Source organism: Stigmatopora argus, chromosome 1 (assembly GCF_051989625.1).
Source record: "Stigmatopora argus isolate UIUO_Sarg chromosome 1, RoL_Sarg_1.0, whole genome shotgun sequence".
Classification (NCBI taxonomy): Eukaryota; Metazoa; Chordata; class Actinopteri; order Syngnathiformes; family Syngnathidae; genus Stigmatopora; species Stigmatopora argus.
The window spans coordinates 10,971,111-10,998,102 of NC_135387.1; the positions used below are offsets into that span (position 1 = coordinate 10,971,111).

At 41.4% G+C, this 26,992-nt stretch overlaps 1 long non-coding RNA gene across 5 annotated transcripts in view; it reads left to right on the plus strand.

Annotated features, from left to right (window-relative positions):
* LOC144085515 (uncharacterized) overlaps positions 1–26,992 on the plus strand; it is a 151,749-nt gene that overhangs the window by 59,334 nt on the left and 65,423 nt on the right. Inside the window, exons 6-7 of one of the 5 annotated variants that reach the window (XR_013304166.1) lie at positions 15,102–15,259; positions 15,642–15,892. The exons of 1 other annotated variant lie outside the window; for it this stretch is intronic. This is a non-coding gene — a long non-coding RNA (uncharacterized LOC144085515). Of the gene's footprint in view, positions 1–4,186; positions 4,380–4,454; positions 6,426–15,101; positions 15,260–15,641; positions 15,893–17,967; positions 18,189–24,931; positions 25,069–26,992 lie in introns of those variants that run through there. 3 more of the 5 variants (XR_013304165.1, XR_013304169.1, XR_013304168.1) reach the window with 3 other exon arrangements.

Sequence of the window (26,992 nt, forward strand, 5' to 3'; positions counted from 1 at the left end):
TCTCCATCAAAACACAGGGAGTGATTGTAACCTTTTATTCCAAAGATAGGGCCCGTCTTCTCGCCCTCGAGCTATGTCTTTTAATATCAGCACTCTTGTCACCCTGATCCCCCGGTTCAGAAAGACCCGTGTCAAGATGAAAATATCACTGACAGAGAGCGTGTCTAATGCTGCTGCACTCAACTGTAATCAGAGTAATCACTTTGAACTAGTTCGCAGAAAGGCACTTTATTTTGCAAGCAGAATTGGTTTGGTCTCCTTTAAGACTCCGAGGTTTATTTGATTAAGACCAGAGTTGAGCTTGAGAAATCAGGCAAGGAGACTTCGCTGGCATTCCTCAGTAATATTTATACCAATCCCCTGCCTTGTAAATCATTCATGCATTTTCCCACTCACGTTTGACTCTAAATCTCAGAGTCAAGAGTGAATTAGGCCTCGTAATAATAAACTAACCTTCAACTCAGGCATTGTCTCCTGTCAGATCACAGGATGAGGGTCGAGAGCAACTGGCCCTGCAGGGACCTCTGGGGATCAGCCAAAAATCCCCAGCAGCTTTGTGGCAGACCTGCCACTGAGGCCTTTAATTGTTATTTCAACCCCACGCGGCATCTTCTCCCCAATCCCCCGCCCCTGCGCTGTCCGGGCAAACAGAACGGTCCTGATAGCTCCGTAATGAGAGGCGGCGTCCGGAGGGAGCCAGCCAGTGACTTCCAAATACATTGCCCTTGTTAGCCATGTTTGGCGGGCGGCTGCAGTGTTACAGATGTTGGTAATAGAGTGCTAATAGAGATCTATTAGCCTTTGCTTGCCGGTGAAGCTCACAGGATTACGACAGTCGCAGTTGACCTCTGTTCCCACCAAAGCACTTTATATCATTCCATCATGCCCGAAGGTGGCTTTAGGACCAGCATTGATGTGATTGTTCTCTACCGGATCAGGAATACGACGATAACCGGGAATACATTTTACCCCACTTTACCCCGGGACAGAAGGTACACGGAACAATGACATGAATTAGCCCAGAGGTTTTGTCACAAATGAATTATGTAAATTCATTGGTCTTGTCTACGCTTCCTGTCTAGTTTTGCTGCACATAATGATTCTAGCTCTCTTCCAGCTCTTAGTAAACAGTCTCCCTTCTTATCTGCACACGTCCTCCTTCCGGCTCTGAGCAGATTTTTCATTTAGCTAAAAGCTTGCTACGAGGTCCATGAGACTGATAATCCTACCACAGGTCGCAGCTGGCGTTTGCACGGTGCGGATGATTAGTCAGTAACATTTTGCATTTGACCTGGAGAAATTCTTTCAGTGGAAGTAAGCGCTGACTGTATTTCATTTTATTTTTTGAGATCTTTTCTTTTTGCGAGCCCTCCTCCCCTGTACACACACATTAATAGATGATGATGGAAAGCATTTACCTCATGCTCCTCCTCCTCTCAAACACCGTCTGTCTTGCTACCGTGTGCGACGGTTGGCGACCTTCATCAGAAGTATTTTTTAATTGCTTCTGACGGTGAAACGACGCCCCGGCAGGCCCGTAGGGCCCCCATCAGAGCATGGTGCAGCGCTGTTTTACGCAGGTATGAGGAGGGATCCCTCAGATGGAATTAAGGCATTGAAGAGGGGGAACAGGTCATGAATGCACTTATCTCATTTGTCAGACAGGTTTAAACGTTTATTGAAGGCCTCAGCCCTAATTCCCTCAAGCAGGTGTAAGCTTCCGTTGAGGTGTGAATTATGTCCAATCGAGCAGATACGCTCATAATATGCAAAATGTGAGCAGTAATCTCCTCCAGGTGGAAATTGAATAACTCATGGTTACTGGGCGTAATCCACTGGTGCTTTGTCACATATGATGAGAGGAAGAAATGCTTTGTTTCCTTTCTACTTTGCCCAAATAAACTGCTTCAGTGGTGCTGCACTTTGAATGTTCTCGAAGCCCAACATGTTGGCCTGCAGGAAAAACGTGAAGGGACACACGGACGGAACACATGGAGTCTTTCTGCACTTTTGGTGCCCTGAGGTCACATCACGCCAGACCCGGCGTGCATGGACAATGTTCATCGATGCAACAAACAGATTTGCTCTCCTCCCAGCGTCATCTGCCACCTGGCTTCTGATGAACTGTGCAGTCATGTTTCTTTCGGACTCGCCACACTTACAACTCTGTTTGTTTATTATCCAGGCAGAACAGAAGCGGCATTCGTGAGTGGTGCACTCACATCCTGTCATGACTGCTGCCTTTGGACAGTCCAAACTAAAAGAAGCCTCACTGTCTCTACTTTGGCCTTAGAACCATTTTTCATTCACATGCACAACAACAGCTGCATTTAACTCATCATCTGACATCAATCCACCATATTGTCCTTTGTATGAAGGGCCCGTTGTTGTGCTCGCTAAACTGGAGTTCACAGTCAGGAGCAAATAGTTTTAGAATTTGGCAATTTTGTTTAGGGGTTTTCTTGCTTATTCCTAATCGATATTTGGAGTATTTTAATCTAACAGCTATTGATTTAACATCATAAGTCAGTTCCATGTATTTGAGGCGAATGATAATATAAGTAGGCATTTTTAGTCTTAAAATTACATACCCTGGCAAAATTAATGATTGAATTTGGGCTGAAGATTTAATACAGACACATTTGTCATTTTTTTTATTGATACGTCGACTCCTTTGAAATGCTTGTTAGTTTATTTGAATGCAGATAAAAACTAAATAAAAGGCTTTAGCTAGATAACTTTTTTTTGAATGGTATACATCTTAAGAGGTTTATGGTAATAATTGCCAATTTCAATGTTTGCTTGGCTATCTTTCCCAGTCAATATGGAACCTTTTAACAATTAATAGAATTTTCCATGAAAAAAAAGTTGTTGTTACTAGACTTTGTGTGTGTGTGTAAATAACCGTATCTCCTTTACAAAGATTAGATTTGGAATTTTTTTCTTTCTCTCAAACATCAAAAGAAGATGTCACTAATTCTAAATCCCGGGAATGCATGAAGTATATTTTTAGCCAACAAACAGCATGATGTCCAATTATTTGTGCTAAATATATTTCTGAAACAAAGAATACTTTTGTTGACAACCTTCAGCTGCAGGCGACATTCAGAGGAGTTCCCCTATCACTGTAGCACCATTGTTGTGAAGTGTCGCAAATGATAAAAACATGTCTCATAAACATGGTCACATGACCAGAGATAATGACAACTGTGTTCCATCTGCACGATGGCAATTAGCCACAGCTACAGGGCACTGACCTTCGCCCCAAGATAGAAACAAATCCAAAGATTCATGCAAGAGAAAAAATTGACATCACATTTAAAGTGTGGTCTGACAGAATTGGGCCTGGTGTTTTATTTTGCCCCTTGCACTGTTCACTACACAGTGCATGAACAACTTTCCGTTTTTGAAACCAAACCATGAATGTCTCCACTCACAATTTACATATCAAACTAATAGAGGAAAGGATAGGCTCCAATGCCATGACCATTTAATTATTGTTTTTAACCCCTTCCATAATTGTATCTGTATCCCTACTTTTTCCACCTCTTGATATTTGTATGCATATTCCTCACTGCACTTGACTGCATACACTATATTTTCTGTAGTTGGGGTGTCTGGTATTTGTTGTGTAGGCCTACCAACCCTTGGACTTCAGGTGTAACTAGGTTAGAATTGTATGCAAATGTTTTGTTGCTTTAAAATCCTTTGTCAGCATTACCTCACACCTTAAAAACAAAAACAAAAATGTAGCAACGTACAATTTCACCAGTGTTGGTCATGAAAGGTTATTAAAAAATACACAACTATTATACATATAATAATAAATTCATAATATCCAATGTTTAAATGACTGCAATGCCGGTCAGTGGGCTAAATTGTGCCGATCTGGATCAGCATCAAATCCTTCATAGACACCTACTTCAGAGTTTTGTCATTAGCATTTATGCATTGTTCGTTGAGCCCCACACTTCTCGCACATTTTGTACAAATCGATTCAGTCAATTTTGCATAATCCTCCTTTATAACAAATAGTTTTAAAGAAGGAACGCAAACGCTACTTTCTGGGCGGAGGTGAGAATTTGTGAGTTTCGGAAAGGATAAAAGGCTAACAAACTTTCAACCTCAGAATGTGATAGAAAACAAGTTGTTTGCAGAAAAGAATCACCATCACTTATGTCTGCAGAGAAAAGAGATTAGGAAGAGAACCTGGCGGCGCCTCGGTGAGCTCTAAGCGCTGGAGCTCTGCTTCCTCTGCCGCCGTCTGCGTTGTAAGACTGATGCAGATCGAAAATTCAAACAGCAGAGTGCCAAGATCTTTCTTTGGATTCCCCACTTCCAACTAGCTTAGGATTATTCTCCATCGGAGCTAATACCTGGTGAGGAAGTAAAGCCTGAAGGATGGGATTATTAAATGTGGCATTTTAATGTGTGACACGCTAATCATGTCTCAGAACAGGAATACTTCAACCATTTAACTTTCATCAAGGGAGGAGAGATGTGCTCAGGAAGTAAGCCTTCATAAAAGTCTCAAAGCCACACAAGCACCCTCTTCCATGCGTACCTTACACCTCAAGAACCTGCTAGAGGACCACAATGACACATTGTCACTGTTGAAGGCCGGAAAGAGGGCGGTGTAGCAGTGAAGTGACACTGCCGTGGCCACGTCGGCAGTTTGTCAATCAGGGCTTGAGACAGAGCCACGGTGTTACACTTGTCGTGTACCGGAGCCTGAAGCTCCTGCGGATTTGTACGTAAGCCGTTTTTTCCCCCTGGATTGAAAAATTTAACAAGGTGAAGAAGCATACTGTGATTTGACCTCACTGAGCTTTTGAAGATTGGTGGTTATCTGACGCCCTTGTGTCCCCATCTCCATCATCTGTCCATAATCATCAGTGGTTAAACGTGAAGCGTTGGCATTGTATCACTGTGTTATTAAAGCTGCCCCTTTTTTAAGGACGGCGCTCAGATAGCGGCAAGGAAATCAATGATAGGCCCAAGAGTCGCCGGTCTGGCAGACTTGACACGCAACAGCGGAAGGTAAATTATTGGAACTTTAATTACTTTGATCCGTCATGCATTGTAGCATTGTGTCAGGAAAGTCAATGCCATGACAGACGCTGAACAAAGGCCAGCAGCACATTTTCATAACATCTTCACTCCCGTTTCCCAATGCCTGATTAAAGCTGCAGTGTTAAGGACCAGAAGCCCCTCTGTATACCCCTCGTGCCCAAATTCAGAAACTCATTTTGTTTACCGAACTCATTACTGAAGTCACCCATTGAATGCTGGTCCATTATGGTCCTCTGAACCACGGCTTTACAAACAAGCACAATGCGCTGCACTATCACCATTATCACATTGTTGGAGCGTAATGTATCGCCCTGTTTTCTCGTCGTAAATATAAGTCTGTGTGTTGAGCTAAATTAAGAAGGATTTGCCAGGACAATGAGCAAAACAATGACACAAACTCACAAAGTAAATGAGCGAAAGAAGAAATTTTTCTTTTTATTTCATCAAAGCGTGAACAAAATTACCCCTTTTTTCACCATTTCATGAATATTCTGCCACTTAGTCTTGGGATGAATCTGCAGGATTGTTCTGAGAGCTGATAAATGGCTGGCATGTGAGCTAATTTAGAGGCACACATTAATCTCCAGTCGTGGCCTAAGAAGGGAATAAATAGGTAATTGATATGTGGCCAAATGGGCAGAACCCCTGAAAAAGTTGTGCGGATGCAAACTAATGCGATCATCTGCATTATTAATTGCACAAGCTGCTGCATGCGAGCAGACCAGGACAGAAAAAGCGCTTTAAGTCTTCATTCAAGTACAATTAAGCAAAACTGTTGTTGTGTGGAGAAATAGTCAGCTGTCATCAAGAAAAGTCTTGATTCATTAGCAGCTCAGGGATTTGCCAACTTCAATCTTAATCGCTTCACTGATGCTTCATAGTTGTGTCTGTGGGTGATTTGTATTTTATTCTATCCTGCACTTTGGGATAATCCGACACAATGTGACCGCTGCAGAGGACGGTCAGGACATCGGATTCACTTCCCTCCACGCTAATGAACAATAATTTAAAATATACTAAAGTTTTGGGACACGTCCCAAAACTTCTTCTGGAATACCTATGTATTTGAAAATTGTGTAATTCAGATCAGTGTTTAATAGGTCTCGGGTCACTGATGACTGTCCACAACCAATGTTGTGAGTCCTCCTAAAAATCTTTGATGAGGATCTATTTCTTGCACACTATTAATTGCGGAACAGGAGATGTCTCCCTACAACAGAAGTTCAGATTTGTCCAAAATGTCTGTCAAAATGTAAGATTTACTCTAGCTTTAGTGGGATGCAATGGTTATTTAGTTCTCTGAATGTATCTGTTATTTTCGGAAAATTCCCTTTTCCTGTGAAAATTTGCTCTGTGGCTAAAACTTTAAATCTTAACTTTCTCAAGAAAAAGAGTGTGGAGAGGCTTCCTACTTCTGTCTTAATTTGTATTGATGGCCCAGAAGAATTCAGCGTACTTTGCAGTTTTGTAAGGGGGAAGATGTATAAGTGGAGATTAATTCCAATTTTTGCTTGCTCAGTACTTGTAAAACTAAAGCAATTTATATTTCTTCCCTTAACGATCCCCCTTTCTCTGATTGCAGTAATGTAATCTAATTGTAATTATGATACTATCTGGATCACAGAGACCTTAACATGATTGGAGCTACTCCATTGCATTAAAAACTAATTTTTGAATAATGATGAAAGGGGCACTGGAAAATGTGGAAGTATTACATTTTTTCTTTATCTCTGTTTTGTAGGGGGATCTTTACCCCCCACCCCACCCGCCTTCAGTCACAGTTCTGGTGTAAATGACATGAAGGAGTGAATCTGGAGAGTGGTGGGAAGGGGGGAAATGGACCTCCCTAATTAAATGTATCAATGGCTCATCAGCGGCTGCGGGATGGTGGTGTACCACGGCGAACAAGTTCATCGTCCCATGAGCTTTAGCTTATCGCATGTACGTCTCATATGCATCGCATCAGCCGCTCGCTGGAGGAGCTTTGCCTTCTGGGAAAGTAGTAACTGGATGAGGAAGGTTCTTCACCTGCACACACGTCTTATCGGTTGTGACTGCTGGACAAGCTTGTTAGTGGTGGAAAAACATGAACATGAGGTGAGAGTAGTGTGGCTTATAATAGCTAATAGTATGAAATGAGATGCTAATGGCAACTGAGACACTGTGAAACCTGCCTTTGCCCTAGTAGAGCAAGACCCTAGAAATCACCTGCACCCACTCCTAGCAGGTACAGGCAAAGCTTCTGGAACAAATCTGCCGCGAAAGCATGGAGAGACACAAACGTGGCTGGGGATGAAATGATCTCCACCCAGGCGCGACCGATGCTGGGTTAGGGCAATGTTTGCAATGACTAATAAATAGCTTTGACACATCGGAAAGCAAATTTCAAGCTCCTGACAAGATCCAGGACTGTTCAGGTGGCCCACCAAATATAACCTCAGATTTTTCAAACCCCTTGCACTTTGAATCAGTCACTGGTTTATACTCCTTGGGCATGGTGTTGGTGCAAGGTAAATCTGTCTACTATCTCTGTGTCCCTACAAACGGCTTATTTAAAGTTAAAGTTTGGACACTTTTTTGAAATGATTGAACTCCTCGTTCCTTGGTTAAATCCACACCACATGGGGTAGGGTCAACATGTTACCAAGGTTCTCCATTTTAGTATGTAGGTAGGAGCTCTGTAGACATTGGCTTTATCCACGGCACTCGTAACCGAACAGACAAATTGACATTAACTTGGATTAATATATACAGACACACTCAAACATACATTTAATGTAACTTTACACAAAACTGAATTCTAATTTTTTTTAAAAATAATTTTTATCTCCGGGTTGACTCCACCCGGACGTTCAGCGGGAGTCTTTAAAATGAACGCATGAAGAGTTGTTTGTTTTTGCCTTCCCTTCAAAATATTTCGAAAATGACGCGCACAAATGTCCTCACAATACGATACTACTCGACCACTTGCCAGCTTGTCAGGGTGCCTCTTTTCTACAAAATCAGAAAACTCTTGCCACTTCGCTAGCATGTCTTTGATATCCTTTGTAGCCAGGCGGCCCCCATCGTCCACCTACTCCTCGCTACTGAGTTACGGCAACACCTCCAAATGTTCACTCTCCTGGAGCTCGATTAAATCCTGTGTCATCAGTTCTTCGTGGTGCTCGGCGATTAGATCATTCACATCTGCCTCGTTAACCTCCAGCCCCAAGGAATTTCCAAGTGACACGATATCATCCATGACAACGAGCAAGCTCTGTGACACGGGAAAATGCAAGCTCCGCCCAGTGCTCGTAGATATCTGTTATACACGAAAGAGATGCGGCAAAAAAGACAGTGCGCTTCAATGATAAACAGCCTCTCATGTCATGGCCACCTGGCTTTCTCGCATCTCGACATTTTTCTCGTATCGAGAGCTAATTATTTGCTCGAAATTTTCCTCGTATCTCGAGTATCTCGTAGGTAGAGCTGCTCGTATGTAGAGGTACCACTGTATATAGTATGTATGAAAAGCATAACAATGGCATCTTTATAGGGAGGTGAAACAGATGGCATTTGAAATTAATTCAATGGTTAGACAAAGATTTCCCAAATAGGTAAATTGAGGTAAAAAAATTGGTTTTGGAATGAATTTGACTTTTTATTTGAGGTACAACCGCAGTCTATCTGTCAAACTGTCTTTACTTTCACCTGAGTGCCACCTGGCCTGCAGCTGCTGTCATTCTGACATGACAACATAGCTAAGGGACACACCCTGCCTCAAGCCAAACATCCATCTGTCCATGTATTTCTTTTCTTTTCCTTAATTCACTCAAGCCATCGTAAACACGCACAGATCGGGGGCTACTTCCTTTCCCTTGATGCAGTGCTTTGCCTCCCCACTGCCACCTGGGTACTCTTGTGGCTGCAAGGTGATGATGTGCACATAATTTTTTTTTTGTCTTAGGGCATGAGCCATATTTTCATCAGCCGTGAGAAAAAAAGCACATCTTGAGGCAAGCATGCACACTGAGCTTTTTCTATGCGTGCTAGCAGGCCTGTACTACAGCTATAAGCTTAGAGTATAGGACTGTTGTGAAACAGTGAAATCTAAATGAGACTTTTTTTAGGCAAAATTTGTTTCACATTCAATTTTTAAGAACAAACGTGCACAAAAATACATACAGCATGACGACTTGACTTCGGTATCAGATCTTCACATAACTGGTATTCAGGCTGCCAAGAGAGAATCATAATGCTGGCTTGATGCAGGTAAAACTTAATTTGGGGTTTTAATGTCAGAAATGAGGCACATTCAGGTAATGTGACAAGCATGACCACATGCAAAAGGGTCCTGAGCCTTCTTAGGTTGTCCCAGATGAGTTCAGACACGCATAGGAAAGGCTGCTGATCTGACGTGATCTACTACAGAGGCTTGAACCCTTGATCTCACAACTGTGAGCAGACGTGCAGATCATTCTTCCTCCTTGCCACCCTAAGTTATTTAGGGAAAACTGATGTTTAATTCATCTTTACAAATGTAAAGTTGCCCAACTCTTTTGAGTTGAGGGTTAAATTTGTAATATGTAAGGTATTCAAAACTCAAAATGTATGATCATTTTTGCATTTAATTTACAAATATAATTGCAAGCTAACTATCAAAACATGCGATTAATCACGATTAAAATGTGTAATCTCTAGCACACACTCACGTATACATACCGTAATTACTCGAATATAACACGCATATTTTTGCTATATAATTAATTCCAATAGTTGGGGGTGCGTGTTATAATCAAGAACTAATTTTTTTTTTTTTTTTTTTTTTTTAATTTTTTTTTTTTTTTTTTTTGTCTTGTTACATGGCCCTTAGCCTGGTGCTTTTTCTTGCCAAATAAATTGAATTGAAATTGAATTGAATAAAATAAATTACAAATTTTCGATCGAAAAAAGCATTGTCAAACTCACTTTGACGCACAGATTTTACGTCATCTCGTAAAGCCAATCGGATGATGTGTTGTGGGAGGAAGAGGAAGTGGATGAAGGAAGCGTGGACATTGATAGGATTCTCAACGAAGAGATGTATGAGAGGACAGACAAAGAGAGAGAGGAACTCTTCATTTGAAGGATTCTAATGAATAAATTTGTTTGAACAAAACAATTGTGAAACGAAGAAAAAAAGGTAAGATTTCTGATTTTCGTCAGCGGGAAATTTTAGGTGCGCACTATATTCGAGTACTGCGTTTTTCCAGATTTTTTTGGCCCAAAATTACCTGCGTGTTATTTTCGAGTGCGCGTTATATTCGAGTAATTACGGTAATTGTTTTTACATATTCTAGTGGTATCTCCCTTTATAAAAGCTCAGAATGAAAAAATGAGGGGGCTTTTAGGTGCCTCAAACTGATTATAACAAATTAGATTTATTTCAATGAGGAATGGGGATATGATAAAGGTGTCAATTTAGGTCATGGCACAAATTAAAACTCTAAGTCCAGATACCATTATATATTTAATGTGCATGTAAAAAAGGTCACCTGTCGTGAGTTTAAATATTACAATGATGAAGAGGCCTAAATGATACACCCTGACTGTCACAAATGATCTTCCACCTTCAGACCCTGTTGGCATGTCTTTTTGTTCTGGAATTAGTTCTCCTAGATTCATGGGAGGATTTTTCATTGCTCAGAGAAGGTTGCGGGAGAGTCAGAACCAAGAGAACCTAGTTCTGTCTTCTATCCAGTCTCAAGGGTTGTTCTTTCCTCTGCATTAAAGATTCACTGATTGGCCTCTGGACACCCTGCAGATGTTAGCAGCTGGCTCAATGAGATGGCATGTGAGTCCTTATTTTGCTTGCTAATAAATGTGGGCGCCTGCATGCACCAGTCTACATATGTTTAACCATTAAGATGTAAAGGAATCTACATATGTGTGGGTCCAATTATTTCACCGCGGCTGCAATGATAAAAAGAATCTAAATCTCACGTTCTGTGGAGGAAGCGAGAGGGACGCAAGGAGAATGTGTGTACTTTTTTAGTCCACAAAGGCCGTCAGTGACATGAAAACAATTAAAAGTGAGTTTAGGAGGCCCTTGAGTCAATTAATTTCACTCTGGCAGAGAACTGGAGACAGTCTCTTAGCAACAGACCCCCCCTCCCCTTCTTCTCTTGATTCTCAAAAACCTTTGCCCCCTTCTGGCAGCATGGAGAAAGTTTCCTTAGGTGTTTCTTTCCCCAAAGTTGTGATTGGCTGGAGGCCAAGAACCCCCCTAAAGACAACCTGGCAGGACTCAAGGAGAAAAAGCAGAATCAATTTTAAGCTCGCAAGCTCCAGTGGGTGCCAACTCCATTCTGGGAAGACTGAAGGGTGCTGGCTGTGACAGAATTTGCCTACCCGAGGCAGCAAGGTGACAAACAGTATTATGGGCCAGGAGCGTGTTAACCTGTGCTATCGTATTGAAGGCATCTATCTTCAGTCCCATTGGAAACTAAAAGGGATGGCGACGTGAAAGAAGTTGCTAATGGAAAGCACTGTGGGGAGGGGAAGGGGAAATAAAAAGTGGCAGAATTCAGGGGTGTAAATGATGAATTACTTTTCATCAAGTAAGGGGAAACATACTCCGGAACAATCCAGAAAACAGAGCAGGCAGAGTCTGACCTCGTGCTTCAGAGCAGCCAATATCTTCATTCAAGAAGACAACCATGAAATTACACAGAAAATGGGATTGTCATGAGCGGGCCCTTGAAAATCTTGTGTGTACAGTCATTATGGCAGGAAGAGAGTCTTCATCCACACATCATACCCACTAAGAAAAGGAGAGTTGGGTGTGTATCCTTTAGGAGCATCCACAGGCTCAAGTGTAGTTGAATTAAAAATCCTGTGGTTCTTTAAACTGTGACAGATTATCCTGCTCTGCATTTTGTTCATCACCTGCAGGAGTAGAGAAGTTTCCATGAGAGTAGAAGTATGGTGGGTTCACACTCACCAAGATGATTGGCGACAATGCTTTGTTTGCGCTCACATATGAAAAGTATGATAATATTTTTAGTTCTTGTTTACTCCTGCTTCTAAAAATAGCCTGATTAATCTAGCTTCAGATGATGTAGAACTGTACAAAATCTGCTGTGAAATTGCATTTCCTGGCCAATTGCTAATTTAGCTCAGACCTCTGTTGAGGCCAAATAAAAGCGAATGATAGAAACAGATACCACTTTTTGGGATATGCCTGAATTTTCTTTCATATGTAAGAGAAATTCACTGGGAAATGAATTTACTTTCATATGCTTACCCCTGATACAATTTGGATAATGATGGATGGAATTAGCCTTTCTAAATCCAGACATTCTTAATTTGACACTTGATTAGAAAAAAAATATGGGGTTGTCCAACCTCAAATTTCAATGCTGTCGTTATAGCAAAAAGCAGCCATTAGTTGATGTGGTATTGTGATATGGAGTTGCCAATGTTATTTTTCAATGACGTTTTGTGATGGTAAAAACTGACCGGTCCACTTGAAGGGCAGCTCAAACAGGTCAATTCATCATTGAATTTCAAAACAATATGTATGACATTATCAGGGTTTCTGTTAGTTGTGGTGGAAAATTAGTTTGTAAGTAGGACTTCCAGCCTCAGCAGGATTGGATGAAAGATGTTCACAGAATATTTGCTTGCCTTTATTGTCCCTTCAGGGGAAACTCGCCGGCTGCATCCATTAAAAATAGAACAGAGGATATGCTTCAAACAACGTACGAGATGAGTACTGTTGCTTTTCGCTGCACGTTGATTAAACAGTTTAGAGATATCAACAGGCGTGATGACATCCCATAAGCAGCAAAGCTAAGCAAAGAACGAAACGTTTCGCTCTGCAGGTCGTTGTTTTTACAGTTGCCGGCCATCCTGTCTCTCAAGGTCTCGTCTTTCCTCTCCCAAATGTTTGAAATGCTATCAAAGAGCTGGCGTGGCCATCAAAGTGGGAAACTTTAAAGGCTTGCACCTTTGCCGCGGCCGCTCCTCCATCTCCTCCCGCTCTAATCTGGCGGGGGCTTGCCTCTTGAAGGTAAATAAGTGTGAAATGGGACATGTGTTTTCCATCCGCTCCCTTTGTCACACATGTTCTCTTTTCTCCGTGATTAACATTCCACCTACTCCAGGTCCCCGCTCGGTTTGCGCAGGTCGGCCTGCCAAAACACTCCTTTAGCCACCTGGAACCACACATCCCTCAAAGCCCACACTTCCTGTCCATCTGAGATCCATCGGGTCGATCGGTAGACTCCCCCTCCCCCGAACTCCCCATCGAGTGTAGGCTGACAGAACCCAGTGTATGGATTTATTCTGGAAGACTTTGCTTGCACTGATGGACTGTTTATTGCTCTACATTAGACGGTTGTAATTATTGGAATAATAAGCCAACAAAGACAGATCCTGCTTGAATCCGACAGTACAGCTCTGATCAATGCCAGCGGCTGTCTTGAAAACATCAGGAGACAGGAAATACTTTTTTTCCATTTGAGTCACATGAAAAATATGAAAAAATAAGCCTTTTCTCCTTTCTATTTAAAGGGGCAATATTCTGGTCATTATCCAACATCAGGAATATAATTTTCTTGAAAGTACCAGTATAAATGTGTGAGGGTGGGGAAACACTGGTATAATTATTATTACTATAATCGGATAATAAGGAACATAGAAATATCAGTATTGGAAGTAAAGCTGAAGGAATTTTTAAAATGGAGACTAGGTATAGGATATTTTTTCAAATGCCAATATTCTTCTTCCTTTAATTCGGCTTCAGTGGAATCATTGAAAAGCTTTCCTGGTTATCAACCTATGGGTTAGGTCAGGGGTAGGGAACCTATGGCTCAGGAGCCAAATGTCTCTCTTTTGATGGGTGCATACGGCTCTTTGCTATTCTGTGTGGAAAATATGGAAAACGCTATTGAGAGAGCTGAGCCCCAACGCACCAATAGGCGTGTCACGTCACGCCGACACTACCTTTAGCGCCGCTCTAATCATAATTTAGTTTCTTCATTAGACTCCTCTGGATGCATACTCCCATTGATACTCATTGATTAGCGGAACAGTGTTGTCAAAAGAATTCAGAGACTTTTTGTACTTTAAAAATTGTCAAATAACTAAAAAACTCAGTCATGAAGAATAAATATGCTCAGGAAAACTAGAGTAAATGAAAAGTAAAACATGTTATGCAAGAAATGTAATTAAGTTAAACCAATATTTGCTTTGCAAAAGTGTTGTTGTTGTATAAGTGCTGCTGAGTCATAGAAGAATCTGAATGATGATGCAATTGAATTTGAGTGAGTTGGGCCAGTTTGTTTTCCAGGTATCGGGTGCATCGCCATCACAATTACTTGGGTTTTCTAATGCATACAAAGCAGGCACTCAAGCCATTATTTTAAACCAGAGCTATCTTCTCTTTCATTGGTCAGGAGGTTTCTCTGTCATGTCTGAGTGCTTACCTCCGTGTTAGGAGTCCTTGTACCTTGGCAGGTGGGTCTGACCATATGGCAGAACTAAGTGTATTATCAAACCATTTCGTATATCACATACACATCAGATGAAGCCTCATTTTCATCACTTCTGTACTACTTTGAGCCTTCCTCCCGTTGCAATAGCAGTTAAGCAATGACAGATGAACATACTACCTAAAGGTTTAGTGATCCAGTAATTAGAGATGAATTGTCTCTTTTGTATTATTAATACGCAAGTTTTCTCTATATTACAAGTTACATTTTGATGCTTGATTATATCTATTTGGAGGCAGTGGAATTTCTGTAAAAGATACCTGATTTTAATATGCAGCAGCTTGAGCAAACAGCATATATTATCATGCAGATCAAAAGCTTCATAAATGACACAGATATGATGATTACCAACAGTATGTACACGTCTGTGTATGTCAACACACAGGCTGCCATTTTGCATTACATATTAATACAGCACTTAATTAACTCTAATTTCACATCAGCAATTTACTCAGGATGCAATAAATAAACATCTATGTCTATTTCATGCCTCTAATTAGAATATTGTCTCAGACTTGTGTAGACATGTATGCACAATCATGGCAATACCTTGGCAGCTCCAAGTGCCAGGAGCATAACAGTCCAATGTATGTGCATGGACAAATGTTCCTCGAAGTTAACATTTGCAACAACCAAAAATAGATGTGAGTTTCATTCAAATAAAAATCAAGGTAAGAAATGTATTTGATGTTCTTCATTCATTCATTCAATCATTTATTTTCTGAACCACTTATCCTCATATGGGTCACGAGGGTTTCCGGAGCCTACCCAGCTAACTATGGGCACCAGTCGGGGAACACAATGAATTGGTGGCCAGCCAATCACAGGGCACAAAGAGACGGACAACCATATGCGTTCAAACTCATACCTAGGGGCAATTTAGAGTGTTGGACCAGCACCTTTTGGGGATGGGGAGAAAACAGGATTACCCGGAGTGCCCGTAGTTAGCTGGGATAGGCTCTAGCACCCTTGTGAGGATAAGTGGTTCTGAAAATGAATGAATGTTCCTCAGAGTGGAAACTGACAGCTGAAATCTATGATTTTGCTTTTTAGATCCTTCCTCCAAACCAGGCGTGTAAAAGCTATTTTGAGTTGTGTTTTCACAGCTAGAAATACTGCAAAAAGTGGGCGTTCCCTGGCGTGTTGTTTGGATGGAAATGGTAAAAGACAGTGAGTTTTTATTGCCAATTTTTTTTGTACATGTAAAATCGAATTAGAGCTGTCATTTTAATTTTTTTTCACAATTTCTAAAAACCTTTAACTTAAATTGCTGATCCATACAACCAATCATCTGTTAAGGGAAATGTTGAAAATGTTCAGGGGGGGGGGCAAACGTTTTCATACCACTGTAAATTAAATTAAGGAATCGCCTTCAAATTCAGAGAGGGTATGACAGATGGACTTTTATTGCTGCTTGCCTCTGTTTATTGGCCCTGCCACACCACTGCAAATTGTAACTGCAATGTTTTTTTTTCTCCTGCCATCTGAAATAAAATCTTAAGGAATTCAGTCAAAACTGTCAGTGGTGTTTGTGTATTTAGCCTTGTTCAGTATTATAGAGATTTGTGTTGTAAGTCACAATTTCTCTAAAATACAAACCCGATTTGAACTAAAAGCATATATTAGTTTATTGCACTTAGGAGTGCATAGAGTTTGTACTATTTGAGAGAAGACATCCAAGAGGTGCCAGTTTGCGGTATTCATCAGTGTGCTGCAGCCCGTAGGCCGTGGCGCAGGCTAGCGCCAGGACAACGCATTAATGAAACTTTAATGACTCAACTTGGGCAAAAATAAGCAATCCATCCTGGACTGGTGTGCGGGTCCATTAACGTTGGCGCGGCACGCTGCGACAAACAAGTGCCCTTGCCACACCCCCTGCTAGTGCAGCCTCTATCCAGGGCAGGGGCCCATGCAGGTAAATGGCTTGGCAGCATGTGGGAGGATGCATCTCCATCTGGCTGACCTCTGCGAGCTGCCTGTGGGGAGAACATCAACAATTGATTTACGCATGAAATAGAGACCTCAGAAATTGATGCGCTACATGAAAGTCTCACTCATGATGTGTGCTGGAATGCACTCTATCAATTCAATTAATCCAACCATTTACTTTCTGTACAGTTTGTCCTCAGTAGGGTCGCTGGGAAGCTGGAGACTATCCCAGCTGACTTTGCGCGAGAGGCAGGGTGCTCCCTAATGCCATTCATGCTCACACCGATATACAAAGGAATTCAAACTCTTCATATAACACATTTAACATTTTTGGTGCAATTTGCGAATGCTGTTGTACTTACAGAAAACCATCACCAGCATGGGTGCAAGGGCTCATGCATATCGAATTACGTTACATTTCTTTTTGTCTCAAGTCTTATATATTTCCCTGCACCTACCATATCCCCACTGTTTGGAATAATACTCGCATCTCCAAGATGACTTTTTTTTTAAATGCAAGCTAGATAAATTTGAGTTGAGTTATTGTAAGACAACTGCGTCATCACGCCGAACCCATTTTGAAGGTTTACTGAAACATAAGAAATACTTTCATGTATAAAAATATTTGGTCCTCATTACGGAGGAGGGAATGAATCGGCACACAAATATACCCATGCGACTTTCAAAACAGGCTTACTCAAATGTACGTCAACATTAGAATGCTCAAACTTGATTGCATTAATTTCACCCAGAGTTTCAATCTTGAGGCAATATAATGCTACGAAGATTCCACAGAATAAAAGGAGAGGTGGAGATTTATGAGACATCTCAGACAGTTGTCTGTTCAAGACTTAATTACTTTTTTCCCCCCAAAACACTTACCATGGGTAAATTTGCATTAAAAATGATAGACGATATGGGAGGCACCAATAGTTTGAAGTTAGAGAATGTTATATTTGTTTGCATATCTTTGGTCAAGTCGATTTTTCTTCTAGTCTTTCCTGTGGGCATTGGAATGTGCAATTTTAGCCTTTTTTGCAAAATAAAACATGTGACAATTGGAGGCAACCAAAAGAAGATCAACTTAACTGATGGAACTGCCTCCTAGAGGGACCACTACATAAAGAAAAGTGACAAATGTTTTCTGTGACAGCGACCTTTGGGATCTGTCTCTTTGAGTGTCAGCCAAGAGGTCAGCGCTGTCGCCATCCGTCTGAATGAATGCAGCAGCTCTGATCCTGATTTGGCTTTTATTTAATTACTAGTATATGAATGCATGTCTTGCTCTGGCATAATGTTGTTATTCTACATCATGGAAATTGTAATTGAGACAACGCGGGCATTACTGGTTGAGTGATTCGTCTTGCAAAACACTCTGGCTCTGTTTCTTAATTAAAAGCTTAGATCACAGTGTCATTTCTACAATCACACTTGCATGTTTCCTTTACAGGTTGGCAGTCTGGGTGAGGCGGGACATGACCGAGAATTGCCAGAGTCAAGTCGAGCGTTCCCAAACATCCAAATACGTCATGAGAAACAACTGAGGGAGATAAATTAAGGCTCTTGACCTGGTAATTGGCTTTAATTGGAGGAAGCTGTAATTGCTTCAAGTATTGATCTGATTTGAGCCCCATTACCAATACTGAATACGCTGAAGTATGAAAAGAGTATTTGTGGGCTGTTAATGTGTTTGTGCCACAGGGAGAACATTATAGTGATTGCAGCATTGTGTGACCAAGCGTGCACTTTGTGCTTCTGTTGCTATCCCTGTTGGACATTTGTCTGAGGTCGCCATTGAATGGTAATGAGTGGTCAAATAGCCACAGTAGAGAATGTCCACTAGAAGACAATCCTCTCCGTAATCATTAAAACACATTAGCTACATAAATGAGCTGCATGTGAGTGTCATTTTTAGGAGATTTGATTGGCTTACTGACCACTTCAGATTATCTGAAGAACATATGAATAATTTCTTTCCACTTAATTTACCAGTGGCTAACTCTGTGCTGTAAACTGTCTAAAATATTGGTGTTGGGCAGGCATGGATGCTTGACACAACCTCACTTCAGGTTTCCGAGGGAGAGGCAAGAGTTGAAAGGGGGACAAAAATCATGGAATTGGACAACAGTGTTGTCACCTTCACCTTGTGCACTCCACTCGCTAGCATCGGGTCATTAAAATCACATTAGGGCTCTCTGAGGGACACGGAGATGCTGTTAGTGCACCGAATGCTTTGTGGCAGTGCAAAGTATCATAAGTTTGCTGTGCACGTAAAAGCTACCGTGTAGCACTTTGCGTTTGGACACGGAGTCATTACGTTGTTCTTTTACCTCCTTCCTAATGGTGACTGGTTTGCAAGAGTGACAGGGGGGCCCATTTGTCGATCCCCTTGAGGGGGAGTCATAGTTGTAGATCTCTGCCCCCGACATGGCATTAACTCTACGTCTCTAAAGTTGATGCTCTGAATCATTTATAGTCAGAAACCTGTGATGGCTGTTTGAGATGTCACATCACGTTAGGTCTGCGTCCGCCGGTGATTCGGGGCAGCAAAAGGTGTGTCTGCTTCCTCCCACACGGCTGGTAATGTAGACCAACAGTGTAGATTACATTGAAGTGAAGATGAGTTGGCAATGGTGACCTCTGTTGTGTTTATCTGACCATGTCTGACATTGGCCACCATGTTAGCTCGCATATTGTTATTTATGAACAGAAGCACAGTTTGGACGGGGTGGAAGGGTTTATTGGTTGCTGTTGGACGGACAGCTGCTATGTTTGGCTGCTGACCAGAGGCATAACAGCATGAGAGGGACATTACCTGGGAGCAGCTGGCATCCTCCCGCGTGATGCAACATTCTGCATTAAACATTGAGTGAGACACTAACAATGATTTGAGCGCTCAGCGGTTTTACTGCGTCCAGAGCGCGGCATAGCATCTCACTTTTCAAGCACTTTTCTTTTCCAGCATGCTTTTGTGTTTAGCGCTCAATCTATTGCTTTATCCCTTCTCATCTTTACACATTGCGGCAGCTTGTCTAACTCCGCCCACTCCTGCCTTCAGTGGCATCCCAAGAGTGAGACAGCTGTGAAAACAGTGTGGAATCTGTTCAAGAGAAAATGGCTCGCTCTTCTATCTTCAAATTTTAACCAGATTTTCCAGGGATATTAGAGGAAACAAAAGAGGTGGCGTCACAGTGCAGTTCAAAGCTCTTCATGATAACTTTGATGAGAGACTCACTGTGAATAAAAAGCGGATGGGGTATGGCACCATGTGTTCTGGAGGACTTCTGTACATTTAAAGAGAGGTGACAATTGCTCCATAAATTTGCATCTGCTATGCCTGACTTTAACATAAAGGCTAAGCACTTCCTCTTAAGATGTGCTATAGTATATGCTACTATTATGCTCTCTTTTGTCACAGATTAAACGAGAGAAAAGTTTACATAGTGTACAGCGATGAACACACGAACCGTATGACGCAAGATTTAGGAATATCATAAGTTGTCCAATGTCTTTGGTAGGAACATCTAGAGTTATTCACAGTCCCAAATGCCCTTGATAAGAAGTGTTTATCATGGCTGTAGTAGCTATAATAATCCCTGATGCAGGGCACACACAGACAAACGACCATTCACACTCACAATCATACCGCTATCAGCGGGAATCGAGCCTTTGCCACCATCGAGCCACCACTACACCATCAGGTGGCCCTTGGCAAAGATTTCATACTAAAATAATACTAGAAGTATAAAATATAGTGGTAAGGAAAAGTAAGATTTAATTGGAATTATGTGAATATATCTTTTAAGATAACTATAGACGTGGTTGAGAATATAATATAGAGTATTTTTAAAGGCAAAATGATCAATCAATAAATTAAAGCCTGACTTAAGGTGAGCGACTTAACTAAGTCAATAATTAGAAGTAAACTACTAGCTAATGGCACGAAGCAAAAATGGCAAAAAAATTGCATCTTTCACCCCACTGATTGGCAGTATGCTCGTTGTTAGAAAATGCACAAACACATTGCAAATAACTCTGACTGATCTAGTCCATCCAATATGTGACTTTATCTGCCTTTTTTGCTCATAAGTTGCAAATGACTTCATTAAAAGAAAAGCACGGCCATAGGGAACACATAAAACACGCTGCTGCACGCTCCCTAATATGGTATTTATGACCATGGCTAAATGTAGAGTGAATTAAACTTTAAAGGATTACAGTCAGGTAGCCTCACTAGCATTTGCAAAGGAATATCCATTAACAAGATGAAAGAAGAGTTTGTATGCATGTGTGTACTATTCCCTCATGGCTGCTGGTGGTAAGTCGGATTTGCAGCGACGGGCTGGCACACGTCATATCCACACGTATGTTCCTTCCCTTATGAAATGCAAGCAATACTACATGACAAGAAGAATGTGAACATGCATGTTCTTAGGACATACTATACCAGATCTCCTTTGTGATAGTGACAGCTCCATTTCAATGGACAAAATAACTCTATATTATTTGTACCTCATACCAATAATATAAGAAAATGTGACATCACAAAGAAGAAGCAGTATCATGGTTTGCAAAGCCTTCTTATTATTTCTAACCTGCTGAGGACGCATTATACTAACTTGACACAACCAGTTGCTTCTCTATCAGCATCTAGAAAGTGTAAGCTTTCTCTCGCTTATTAATTGGTTGAATTGATATATTTCTCAGCTCAACCACTTATTCCACAGTAATGTTTCTTCTGCCCAACATCAGTGTTGAATATAAGTGTTAAAAATGTACGATTGTTGTTAAGATGATTTTCTAAGCTGATTACAAAGGAAAAAGGACACACACAATCACTCAGGATAACTGTGGCGTTGATCTGAAAAGCTGCAGGGCTCAAATGAAGTCTGATTATCTCTATTTGTGTACAGAAACAGTATAAGTGGGCTACAGTTAGGCTTGCTCTGTGATCTGGCTCTATCATGTAAAAATATAAGAAAATAAAGCAAATAAGATGCAGAATCATTTCAAGCTGACAAATCCAAACTCAAAGACCAGTAAGTGTGGACAAATAATAAACCAGATCTCCTTCACCTTCTGAATGCAACACATACTTTGTTTCCATCTGATCACTTTGTGCCTTTTTTTGCAAATATGCAAATGTGTTTGCCAGAGCAGCCTGGTGCTGCCGTTACATTATTTATGATCTGAAATCCTTTTGTTTATGTATCTGGAAGTTGTGTCAGGCTGATGTAGGGTGGACCAACAACGGGTCTAAAGGAACTGTTACCCTGCAAACATATTCATATATTCTTCTTTATATTAGTGTGTGTTTGCCTTACAGCCATCACCGACTCCAGTTCAAAGTTGACCCACTTTCAGTTTACACATGTGATGCACAAAAAGGCCCACTGAAAGTGAACAGCTTTATTGTTTGATGGGCTAACTAAATATGATCAAATTTGATTGCAATTGAGAGTATCAAGTTAACAAGCAATGATTCAAGTCATACTTGATGAATTGAGGCTGCATCTCATGGTTGCTTTTCTGAAACTCATTGAGACCGTGGATATTTGAACCAAGCACAGAGATAATGCATCTTGGGTAGCAGTGTGATGTGTATGGCTGAAATGACTTACATCCTCCCTGTCCCATGAGGCTCCTCCACCTTTTTAGCGCACAGATGGGTAACAAAGGTTCACTCGCTTCCACGTGAGCCCAGTTGAATATAAAAATTTGTGACACAAAGTGGCGCAGTTTCATATTTGTTTAGCAGTGACTGGTTCGTCGCGGCAGCGTAATGGCACGACTCCAGTAGTCAGATCACCGGAGGCGGTGCACCAGGGACAACCTGCGATCACCGTGCTGCTGATTTATGCATGAACCATGTGCTCACTTTTGCGAGACAGAAGGAAAGGATGTTAAGACATTCGGACAAGAAGACATCCTGGATTCGGTGATGCGGGGTAAATGAAAACAACAGGGCCCTTGATAAAGATATCACTCCACTGCAACCAGCTACCTGCCTGCTGGAGCCATCTGTCAACAAACCTCAGTTGACAAGGACAGTATAAATACACAAGACTGTCAAATACTATAGAAAATATATACATCATGGTGAACTACGGAAGGGGCCGAGCTCATCCAGTATCAGGATACAGACCAGATCACTCCAACTAGTTAAAATGTCCCACCAATGAGGCAAATTTGCACACGCCAGGTTCTCTCTCATCAGTGTCAGTCAGTTTTGATGCCGTGTAACAGTAAAAGAAAACATCCTAGCACAACTCGGGTCACCTCATCTTGTTTCCAAGGAAACCGCTTCGTCGTCTTCACTTGGTGAATCTCATTTTCCTGCCTCTTTCTTTTGTGAACTTCGTATTCGCTGGTTTTGAATTCTCTCACAGTTGACGATGTCCGCGTTGCTTCAACAAAACTGATAGCAAATTAAACGCTCTCTTTGTAGATGACATTTTTTGAGTCTTTATCCAAACCAATGGTGTCCGCATGTTGGTCAGAAAATGTTCCCAGTCACTTGAGCGCAGTGCTCATCAAAGTCACATGACATTAAGAGATTTTGGAATGCGATGCACACATAGGGTCCACTGTAGTATAAGATACACTGTCCATTTTGGGGGAAATTTAAGACAAAAATAGCCATTTTAAAATAACATTTTCTTATAACTGCCATCACCATGAAGTTAAATTGTCTTGTGTTTGTTTGTCCATTGTTAATTGGTCAATGTTGGGCCCAATTGGGTCTTTAAATTCTACATTGTAAAAACTGTAGTCCTTAACCTCTATATGAATAGAGCCGAGAGATAACTTCATTTAAAATGAGGAATGAAATGAAACCATGATTTCTGGTTTACAGACTTGAACAAGGTACAAAAGCCTAAATCACGTACACCAGTATCGATCGGCGAAGTAGTTTAACACATCTATACAAATGTTTGCCACGATGTCCACTCATCAAATTGACATTAGTAGAAGGCTAATGTTCTCCCCTGGCATCACATATCTGACAACGTAACCTGGCCTACCTATCGCGCAGCAATGTTTCTCCCGGCAAGTTCATTTAGGCATGAGAGATCCCACTTGCTGTTTGTCTTGACAGCGCTCTCCTTAAGCACCTCATGTATCCATATTTGATTGCGCCACCGGCTGCGTAGGTAAAGACAGGAATTTGTAGTGACAAGGGGAGGGCGTCGGCACAGCGGAGGTACCTCGGCAAAGAGACAACCTCCTCCTGTGGAGGCAGATGAGGCTTGTCAGCCGCCAGTTGGTGCAGTAATTATAAATGGTGCATTGAATATGCTAGGGATTTCAGGAGAATGGCATAATGGAGTAAGCACTAACAATTTATAAACTAAGATGAAGTAAAATGAGACAGGAACATGACTGAACTCAACTCAGGAAGCACACTGCGATTGTCACAACGCTTAACAGAAAGGCTGCAGAAATTGCTGGTGATGTCCTAAATTAGCAGTTTAGCGGCAGATTAGCACACTAATTACCAGTTTATCAGATGCACCTGCTTGCCTCGTCATGGTTGTTACAAGTGAGTCACAATCACATACTCACCAAATTCTAGTTAGGCAAGCTAAGGCTTTTACAACTCCATATCATTTGAAGTCCCCTTTTCTACCAATGAATACATTCATAATCCATTTTTTTCTTATGACATGGTGGATCATTTCTGGGAACATTTGAAATCTTCCATTTTAAGTTGATTACAGACTCTCCAGAATGTACCCAAGTGTGAATGATTATCAGTTGTGGTACTGTTCTGTATGCCCTGTGATTGACAGCAACCAATTCACACTGCACACTGCCTTTTTCCCCAGAATCAACTCGGATAGGTCATGAAAGGGATGAGCGGTACGCAATGAATGGATTGGTGATAACCACATTTTGATGCATTGTGTGTTGTGTGTGAAAACAAAAGCTGCTTTCATGCTGCTTTCCTGGTAAATTGGTGCATTCGAGCCAACATTTATTTACTTGTCCTTCATACATAACTCACCAAAGTGGGACATTTCTGTTTTTGAAGTTTCATTCACACAGCCATTGTAATTTCGCAGTCAGTTGATTAGATAGCCATAATTGCTTTGAATAGAATAGGGCATGGGCGGTGTGTGACTCTTTGGTTTTAAATTTGCACTCCGTTTGCAGTGTTTTATTAGTTTATTTCCTGTATAGTGTGTGTATACCATGTGTACATTTACTGCATTGTGTGCATATATTATGTGTACATTTCCTGTATGTATATGTGATGCAGCGATATGTTGTTCTCCAGTTGACTTAAATATATCTGCAGAGCGTTTCTAAAACACCAAATAGATTTCCCCGTGGTCTGACATATTCAGAAAGCTGGCAGTTACATTATGTTCAGGTGCGTTTACTCACGAACCCCACCCCTTTCGCCTCAGAGCATGCAGACGTGAACCTCAGCATCGTCCTCCGAGGTCCTTCAGCCGACAATGTCCTGATTGTGAGTGACATCGGAGGCCCTCGTCAGTCACTCTGATGCTGTCAAGGAGTTGCCTGCCACGAGGTGATGGCGGATGGCCTATTTATACCGCTGTCACCTGATCTCTCACCCTTTCATAGGGCAACACTATTAAATTGACAGCAGCATATTCTGAGATGTGTGATTGGCCTCAGGCTCGCAGATACTCACAGTGCTCCAACCACCTTGCTAAACGCATATTCTTTTTGTTAAACAATAAGGTAATATGTATGTTGCTAAGCTGACCATGTGATCATTTACCTTCTGGTCACTATTGAACCCGTTAAAAAAATAAATAAATACGTATCTTAATTTATTCTTTTTTTTCACTGTTACTTGCTCTCAAAAGCCTCAGAAACCGCTTTTTTAGTGATGACTAGATTTCATTTTTTGTTTAACAATAACGTCTCAGCAGCCTGATAGGCAACGTGTGGGTCGGTCTTCACTTCGAGTTGTAAAAATGTGCCGTGTGGCCCACGCCGTGTTAAACAGCTCACATCTGGGTCACTCATAAACACTCCGCCCCACGTAATCAGCCCCACATGGTTGCATTCAAGCTTCTGGCGCTCCTGTCTCATGCGTGGAGGTGAGGGAGCTCGTCAGGCCCGTCAGAGCTTTGGTCTTGTGTGAAACGGATCTTGTGGAAGGATCACAGTATGATAAATATTTGAACCACAGCCCTCCTCCCATTGTAATTACGCCAGGTTTCCAAAGGGGCCCCTGACGTTTGATCTCAATATCGTCCCAGAGCGCAGTCGAGGCATTTATTTGATTACAGACGTACCACAAAGCACCAGAACCTGGCAGCCAAATGAACTCGGATTCTGTTACAGTCTTCGATATTTTCGATCCTCACCAGGAGACGAACTGCTCTCTCAAGTAGACTTGTTACTTTTCTGTGAAGACTTCTACTTTAATTAATAATGGATGCATTCAAAGTTCCAGCTGTTGGAGGTGAAAGTTTAGCACATGAGTTCTAAAACTAACAGCAACTTCATTTGCTTAACAATTGCCTAAGGACTGTTGCAGATGTTCTGAGCTTTTAAATCAGCCACGGCTTCATTGTGCCTGTTTTGGTCCCTTCTGTTCCTGACAGCACAGCTTCTCCTCGCAGTCACTGAGCAGTGCAGCATTGGTGCTTTGCGCGCAGCCACTTGGAGGGGAGAAGGAAAAGATAGCAATCGGTGCTTTCTAATAGAAACCAAGCTGAGAGCTTCCTTACTGACCTGCGCAATATGTGGGAATGATCTGACCTCTCTTTGTTATTATTTCATGTCAGTTTCAGCTTATCTTAGATGTGTTCACTGCTTGGGCACTCAGTGTGCCCGTGCTTGGTGACCCGGGTGTGTGTACAAGAACAAGTCTTGGTTTCTGTCGGGAGAAACACTATACATCATCTGCGGTGTTGCCACCGTTTCAAGCCCCCTCCACACATACGCACGAGGGTCAACCTCTTAAATGAGATTTTAGCCCCCCTGATCCATGTTTTACTCTTCTCCCCTTTTGCCAGGAAGAAAGTGGTGACCTTTGAGCTCTGGATGTGCAAGTAACCACCATCCATGGAGGAACAGCTAAAGCGGGTGAAGTGTGAATGAGTGAGGGATCACATTTTAACACTGTGTCGAGGAAAAAATATAAATCAAAATGATGAAAGCGAGAATTGAAAACATTTTCTTTCGTTCAATTGAATCAGAAAAATCAAAAGAAATTACATCACAATCCAAAATTCAAAATAACTAAATACAATTTATGAATCCTGCACATACAATATAAGAATGAACTTAATAAATCTAAAACTAATACTTAACTGAACAATTTCAAGAAAAGTAAAAAAAAAATACTACAAACCATCAAATCACCCTAAAATGAATTACAAACTGAATAAGAGGGCAAATAAATCTAAACCATAAAAATCCCAAACTAATGCATTCCTGCTTTCTTTGATTTTTAAAAAAAAGAGTGATTTGTTGAATTATATCAA